Raw genomic sequence first — 7,938 nt, forward strand, 5'->3', positions numbered from 1 at the left:
GACATAGCCATTATGCTAACTGCTGGTCCCCCGAAGTTATGTTTTTTAAACAGCATCTTCACTAGCTATGATAACAGCTCCAGCACCATCAGATACCCCTGATGAGTTCCCTGCCATGACGGTTCCTTCTTTCTTGAACACTGGCGGAAGTTTATGTAACTCTTCCAGGGTCCTTTGGGGCCGAGCATGCTCATCCGCTTGGATTGTCCGTTTCCCTTTCTTTGTCCACCTCAGTTGGTACCATTTCATCATTAAAGTAGCCAGCATCTGCTGTGACTGCAAGGCATATTTGTCACGTTCTTCTCTGCTTATTTTATGTTTTGTAGCAGGATTCTCTGCAGTAATTCTCATGAGGAGTTGGACATGTTGATCTGTTCATCCTGCCCACCTAGAATCTTCCAGCTTGAGAGCTGATCCAAACTTGGTTCCAAAATGCACATTTCTGACACAGTAGGGAGACTGGCGCAGCCCCGAAGCTATGTTTTGTTTTGTTTTGTTTTGTTTTGGAGAGGTTTTTGCCATAGGGCGCGTGCGCAATGGACTGGAAACCAGAGCCGCAGAGCCTATTAACAGTGAGAGTTGGAGTCTCTTTTGGGATTCTCACACACAAACCAACATTGCCAAGGATGCAGCATCAGAAGAACCCTGCATGACTTTCCTGACACTCACTCGCAATGGACTGGAAACCAGAGCCGCAGAGCCTATTAACAGTGAGAGTTGGAGTCTCTTTTGGGATTCTCACACACAAACCAACATTGCCAAGGATGCAGCATCAGAAGAACCCTGCATGACATTGTCTACAGTGACACTGTCAACAGTTTCAGTGAACTTTTCCAGTACACAAGGCAGCCCTGGCAGCAAATTCAGTCAAGTTAGTAGCAGTGAAGTCTTTTGAAAAGATTTCGATAAGTTCCAAAAGGCGTTAGCTTGGCAGCAATAACAAACACACCTCGAGCAGGGCCATGGCGGAGACTCGGTTAAGGAAGTGTTGATCTCAGCTCCCATCTCTACAGAAGGCCACCCACCGAACCCCCAGCCTTAAAGGTGCCACTCTGTCCTCCTTTCTGAGAAATTGCTTAACAGGATGGGCATGAGAGAGTCCTGGAACTCCAGTCTTCTTTGCTGCTGAGTCTCTTGCCTCCCTGCCTCTGGATTAGGTCTAGTTTGGGGATTTCTCTACCCTATAAAGTTCTAAACTATGATTTTATATTGCAGGCCTTAGACAGAAAGAACCTCTCTTTTTAGTTTAAAAAAAAGAACTATTTAATTAGCTTATTCTTTCGCTTATTTTTTAATTTGACGAGAGAGAGAGAGAGAAAGTGAGAAAGCAAGCCACCAGGTCTGGGACTCAAACCATGGTTGGCCATGTGGGAGTCCAGCACCTTAACCACCAAACCTGCTGGTCCTGAAAGGATCTCTCTCAACAAAGCCATGTATCCTTCTCTCTATACTTCTTGCTTTTAGATAGATATGCTTCTAGATAGATTGCTTTCTGACCAAGTTACTTTTTTACATTCTTACTGAAGAATGGAAAGGGAAAGAAACACACGCCAACATGCCGAATTTCTCCTTTCACTTCTTTTTAAAGAATTACTTACTAAATTCCATTTATTATTTTTTTAATTTAACCAGGCAGAGAGAGAGAGAAAGGGAAAGTGAGAAAGCCAGATCTAAGACTTGAACTGCGGTCGGCCATGTGGGAATCCTGCACCCTTAACCACCATGCCACCTGCCAGCCCCTCCTTTTTTTTTTTCTAATACCACACTGCACGGGGCCTGTGATCTGTGCTAAAAATGAGAGGCAACAGATGTTTCATAATTCATAATTTCTTTATTTCTGATTTCCGGTTTAGACTGCAGTCCTCATTGTTTTCTGCCATCCCCCAGCCCGCAATTCAGCTAGTTCCACATTTTAGGGTTTGTTATTTTAGCACCCAATTCTGCACTGGCCAACATTGACTTCTGTGCAACAAAGAACCCATGAGACAGGTCTTACAGGTGCTCATACCCGAACCAGTCATTGAAGCCAAGAACAGAGGCAAAACTCTGATGAACTAGCCTTAGGATCCAGTCCTCCTTTTTGAGAAATTGCTTAACAGAAGTTATGCCCAGCCAGAAAGCTAGGGGTGAGGTTGGTTCTATCCAAAGTACAGAAATGTGCATGGGGAAAGGGAGAGGATTGTTCCAAAAAATAAATAATGCACACTCCAGGCATTTTTCAGCTCAGCTATCTCAGTTTTCCCCCACCACTGTAGAGAAAACGGGTGTTATTTATACTTGTGACCCATTGCCATGGGCACATTCAAAAAATAATGGCCGTTTCTGGTAGTTATCCATGAACTCTCCCCTTCCTCTCCCGGAAAATGTGGGAATGCACACGTATCAACTATTACAGGGTAACCCGAATCTGTTCTAATCTTTAAATAATCACTTGCAAATTCTGGCACTTTATTAGTAACAAGTTTCTTTTTTTCAAAAAAAGAATTATTTTATTTTTCTTTATTTATTTTAATTTGACTAGACAGGGACAGTGTGACAGTGAGAGAGAGAAAGTGAGAAAGCAAGTTGCCAGGTCCAGGACTCAAACCGTGGTCAGCCATGTGGGAGTCCAGCACCCTTAACCACCACGCCACCTGCTGGCCCCAGTAACAAATTTCTTATGACTTATCTTGCAATTAATTGTAAGACATAAAGCATCTATAACCATTTTTATTCACTTGCTGGAGAGGGATCTTATCTTTGGCTTCCCAAGAACTATTTAGTCTTACTTTAATCTCTTGGGAAAATGAAACTTCCTTCTCTGAGTACACATTACCAGAAAAGAAAGTAGCACCAGGGGGTGTCTGCTGGGATCAAGTATTTCCAGTGAATAATAATCTACACAGAGTATTAGAAATCATGTATGTTTTCTTTTCTTTTTTTTTTTTTTAAGAGAGATTTTTGCTATAGGGCGCATGAATTTGCCTGAGAGACAGAGACTAAAAGTGAGAAATCACCCCCCCCAGGGGAGATGGCCACACTGCAATCCCTTCTCCTCCATTCTCCTCTCGAGACCTTGGGCATGCACGCACATGTGCCTGGCATGAGTTTAAACCCTCGGATCCAGGACTCAAACCACAGTTGACTATGTGGAAGTCCAGCAATTAACCATTATGCCATCTGCTGGTCCCATCATGTATGTTTTCAATTTAGAACATTTCTATTTTTCCTAATGATTCAATAATTCTATTTTTCTCTCTTGAGAAAATGTTAGGTGCATAAACACAATATATAGTTAATTGGAAACTCTTTTGACTCTCAATTATTTTTATGTAAAAATGATCTTTTCTAGGTACACAAAGGAAGTGGGATCTCATATCCCACTTCTCTTCAACCACAGTTCAAGTCTTGGCCCCAGTGGCTTGAAAACATGCTAGTGAGTGAGTGTATGTCTGGGATCCCGATGGGATGGCAAGATGGATGAGAAAGGATTGTGGCAGGACCAGACCCTGTTGGGGGTTGTGTTCTCGAACTTTTCCTCTTGCACGTGCACATGCTCTCTGACATGGAAAATAAAGTACCCTTTCTAGTCCTCTAGAAAGGACTACTAGGGCACTCTTTATTTTATACCTTTGTATATTTCTTGGGCAGAAAGGTCAGTAATAAGTGAGCTGTTTTACCATGAAAATAATGTCTGTTACTGACGTCCCAGCACACTTGGTACATTAACAGAGAATAAAACTAGCATCATTATCATCCTAAAATTCAGAGTTCTTTCCTTTAAGATGAAGTAATACAGTCCCTCAGAGAAACTGGAAGCAGCTGATGTGCAGAGAGCACACAAAACGGAAAGCCTGGCTTCAAAGACGGAGAAGGCAGAACTGCAGCACGTGGGCACACGACTTCCTTATTCTGCTTTCATTTCCCCCCTCCATGTTCTTCCTCCTTTCTTAGGTACTGTTGCCTTCCCAGGGTGAAGGACATTGAGGACTGTCTCCTCTGAAGCAGTCAGCTGGTCATGAACTTCCTGCTATGGATAGTTACCATGTCATGATGTGGTCAGTCCTCAGGCCGCCAGGGAGGAAAGGAGCTCCTGTAGTTTTCTGTGTACTACTTTTTATTGTAGAAGTATAGATTTTCAGCTACAATATGGGTTGGACTTTCATTGGCATGTCTAAGAAATGAATCACCACTTTCTAATGCTTCTTTAGGAGTCTGCAGTTTTGGCATTGAACAGCCTCCTGACATATCTATTTTTTGGAACATAACCGTTTTCCAAGTTGGAAACTGCTTATATGTGTAGAACCTAAAGCATGCTGAGTTGAAGAAAGCTATTCCTGGGCCTTCTTAAAAGAAAGACCACCGTAAACCTAGCAGACTTGCCTTCAGTTACATTTGTTCAGCAGCTCCTGAGACTGAGCTGCCATAGATGGAGCCTAAAGGACCAGCAGACGGCATAGTGATTATGTCGCTGGACTCCCACATGTCCACTGCAGTTTGAGTCCTGGACCCAGAGGCTTAAAATTCACACCATACAAGAGTGTGCATGTGTGCCCAATATCCCAAGAGGAGAATGAAGGAGAAGGGATTGCAGTATGGTCAACCCTCCTGGAGGGTAATTTCTCACATTCTATCTCTCTGTCTCTCCAGCAAGTACACGTACCCTATAGCAATAATATCTTTCTCTTAAAAAAAAAAAAAAAGAAAGAAAGAAAGAAGGAAGGAAAGAAAGAAAGAAAGAAAGAAAGAAAGAAAGAAAGAAAGAAAGAAAGAAAGAAAGAAAGAGAAAAGAAAAGAAAAGAAAAGAAAAGAAAAGAAAGAAAGAAAGAAAGAAAGAAAGAGAGGAAAAGAAAAAAAAGGAAGGCTATTACTGGGTCTGCATTTGAACTTTACTAATAAAACGTTGCACTCTTCCTGTGCAACCTTAATGCCACTTTAATTATCTCCACATCCTCTTCCTCTTCTCCATTACCGTTGCTATTGATAACAAGCACCTCTGCTACAGGGCTATGCTGATTTACCAGGTCTGGCAGGATGTGGAAAGGAGAATTGGTTTGAAGGAAAATGGATGCGTCATGACCAGGGTGAGTTATGTCTACTCTTTCTGATGTTCGTGGTTCCACACTTCCACCACTCCGTTCCACGATGATCTTGCTTAAGCCTGAGGCCGAGTTTCCTCATCTATGGCATGATGATTCTGCTGTTACCATCCACCTCATAGGCACAGTTGCACTGGTACATTCAGTGTTCCTGACAATACCATTACACAGAAGCTTCAGAATCCCACCCCATCATCATCATTCGAAAGCTTTCTATTTCACTGGTGCTGCTGATTCCTAGGGAAAATTAGTGGACCATGGAAGTGCTTTCCAATTTTTAGTGAAAGTGTTTCTAATGCTTTGAATAAAGGCTCTACAGTGTTCTTAAACGTCTAGAGCAACTGATTTGATAGTAATTTGTCCACGAGATTAAGTTTTAGCCATGCTTCTTCTTTTTTAAGTTTTTTTTTTTTTAATTATTTGACCAGAGAAGGGCAGAGCGAATGAGAGAGAGAGAGAGAAAGAGAGAGAGAGAAAGCAATCCCAGTTCGGGACTTGAACCATAGTCGGTCATGTGGGAATCCAGCACCCTTAACCACCACACCATCTGCCGGCCCCTAGGCATGCTTCTTCTATAGCTCCCAACTAGATTTTAGCAATCTAAGAAGGGAATTTTGCATTTTTTTCTTTCATATATTCTTAACTACTTCAAATATGTTCGCTGACTGACTAGTCAGGATGTTACATTGCTTACACTCAATGGTGGTGGCCAAATTTTGGTCATTAGATTAGTGCAAATCCATCATTCTCTCATCAAATATTTACTGAGTACCTGAGATAGATTTATTAGGTGCTTGTGGAAAAGAAAACAAAAGATTTCTACTTTGTGAAATCTTTGTGTTTGACAATATTTTCATCAGTCTTAAGTTGAATGATTAAAATATGGACAAAGTTAGTTTTTCATAAAATTAAATATCGGGTTGTAGGAAAAGTCACAATGCATTTTTCTATGTTTTCCATGCAAAAATGCATTGTGACTTTTCCCATGACCCAATAAATTCCACTTCAAAATTCTGAGAGTATTACTTTCCTAACTTCTAGTCTTTTTTTTTTTTTTTTTTTTTTTAAGGAGAGATTTTTGCTATACAGCACATGCACTCGCTGGAGAGACAGAGAGATAGAAAGTGAGAAATCATCCCCAGGGGGGATGGCCATGCTGCAATCCCTTTTCCTCCATTCTCTTCTCAGGACTTTGTGCATGCATGCATACTTGCCTGAAGTGAGTTTTAAGTCACCGGGTCTGGGACTCAAACCACGATCAACTATATGGGAGTCCAGTGACATAACCATTATGCTATCTGCTGGTCCCCATCACAAATTATTACAATGCAAGTCTTGAACAAAATAAGAGAGATTATTATTTTGAAAAGAAATTAAAGAAATGAATTCAAAACTTCCTGGGTCAGTACTCCAACCCAGTTTATATGCTGATAAATTTTTAACTGACTTTCCAGATTTGTAGAGTTTGCCCTTTTTTTTTTTTAAGAGAGATTTTTGCTATAGGGCGTGTGCACTTGCTGGAGAGATAGAGAGAGACAGAGAGATAGAAAGTGAGACATCATCCCTCAGGGAGGATGGCCACGCCACAGTCCCTTCTCTTCCATTCTCCTCTCAGGATTTTGGGCACACACACACACACACACACACACACCTGGTGTGTGTTTTAAGCTGCTGTGTCTAGAGCTTGAACCATGGTCAGCTACGTGGGAGTTCAGTGACATAACCATTACAGCATGCGTTGGTCCCGAGCTTGCCTATTTTAAGCTATAATGCACTGCCATGGAAGGAGGAGTTAGAGCTGGCTGTAAGTAGGTCTTGTGAGCTAGTACCAATACGGGCCGGCTCCCAGTGCACAGTGCTTACCCACTTGAGTACAGAGCCAGCCGCACTACTACGCTCACTACAGAATGAAAGCAAAAAATGACATAAACAGGTAAGGGCTAGGGGAGCCAGATGCCAGCCCTGGCAGCTTGGAAAACACACCGAGTATGTGTATGTGTGTGCCCTGAATGCCAACAGAATGGAGAGAGGGAGAAGGAATTGCCATATGACCATGCACCTAGGGAGGTGCTTTCTCCTCTTCTCTTTGTTTTTCCATCTCTTTCTGTGGAGAGTGCATGCACCCAACAGCAATTTTTTTAATTACATAAATGGTAAAAACTCTTAAATACAAAAGACTTGTTACTTTTGTTTACATGGTAATAGACTACACGACAAGAAGATGTCTAATGGAACATTGATAAATGAATGCCAGACGTGTTGTTAACATGTCCAACGAATATCCCAAATAGTAGCACTTTCTTATAACCATCGATCTTAACCCTTAGTACTTTATTAGGATCTTGTTCTACAAAGAGAACAGACCTAGGAATCATTAGTTGGAACCATAAAATCTTACCACCACACGGAGAGAGGTTGTAAAGGCATCCCACTGCTGGCGCCTCCCACTGTTAGCTGTCAGGATGGCGTACTTCTGAACTACTCGCACATAGAGAAAATGGCCACATGGATGTTCACTGACTTGCTTGAGGCCTAACCAATAGGTGGCAGAACCAAGATAAAAGCAAAAGCTTTTAGGCTTTTTACTCAGCCCATCATATGACAGCAGACAAAACAGCAGTTAATAATATCACTTGTTCTTTTGCTTATAAAAAGAAATTCATTTGTATTCTCCCTGCCTTTCAACAGTTAAAATTTATTTTCTTCTAAAACCTATACATTAATCAGGGAGTTGTGTATGTGAATGGAAAAAAACAAAAAAACAAAAAACAAAAAAACAGCAACAACAACCAGAAGTCTTCATTCCTGAGATCAAGGGGACGAGGAAAACTTTCTTAAGCAAGACATGAAAGTGTAGGGA

General features: G+C 41.6%; 1 pseudogene; it reads right to left on the bottom strand.

Annotated features, from left to right (window-relative positions):
• LOC102499617 (3-ketoacyl-CoA thiolase, mitochondrial-like) overlaps positions 1-5,220 on the bottom strand; it is a 7,238-nt pseudogene extending 2,018 nt beyond the window's left edge.
• Between the last annotated feature and the right edge of the window lie 2,718 nt (positions 5,221-7,938).

The sequence above is a fragment of the Tupaia chinensis genome, unplaced genomic scaffold (genome assembly GCF_000334495.1).
Source record: "Tupaia chinensis unplaced genomic scaffold, TupChi_1.0 Scaffold145814_1, whole genome shotgun sequence".
NCBI classification, from domain to species: Eukaryota; Metazoa; Chordata; class Mammalia; order Scandentia; family Tupaiidae; genus Tupaia; species Tupaia belangeri.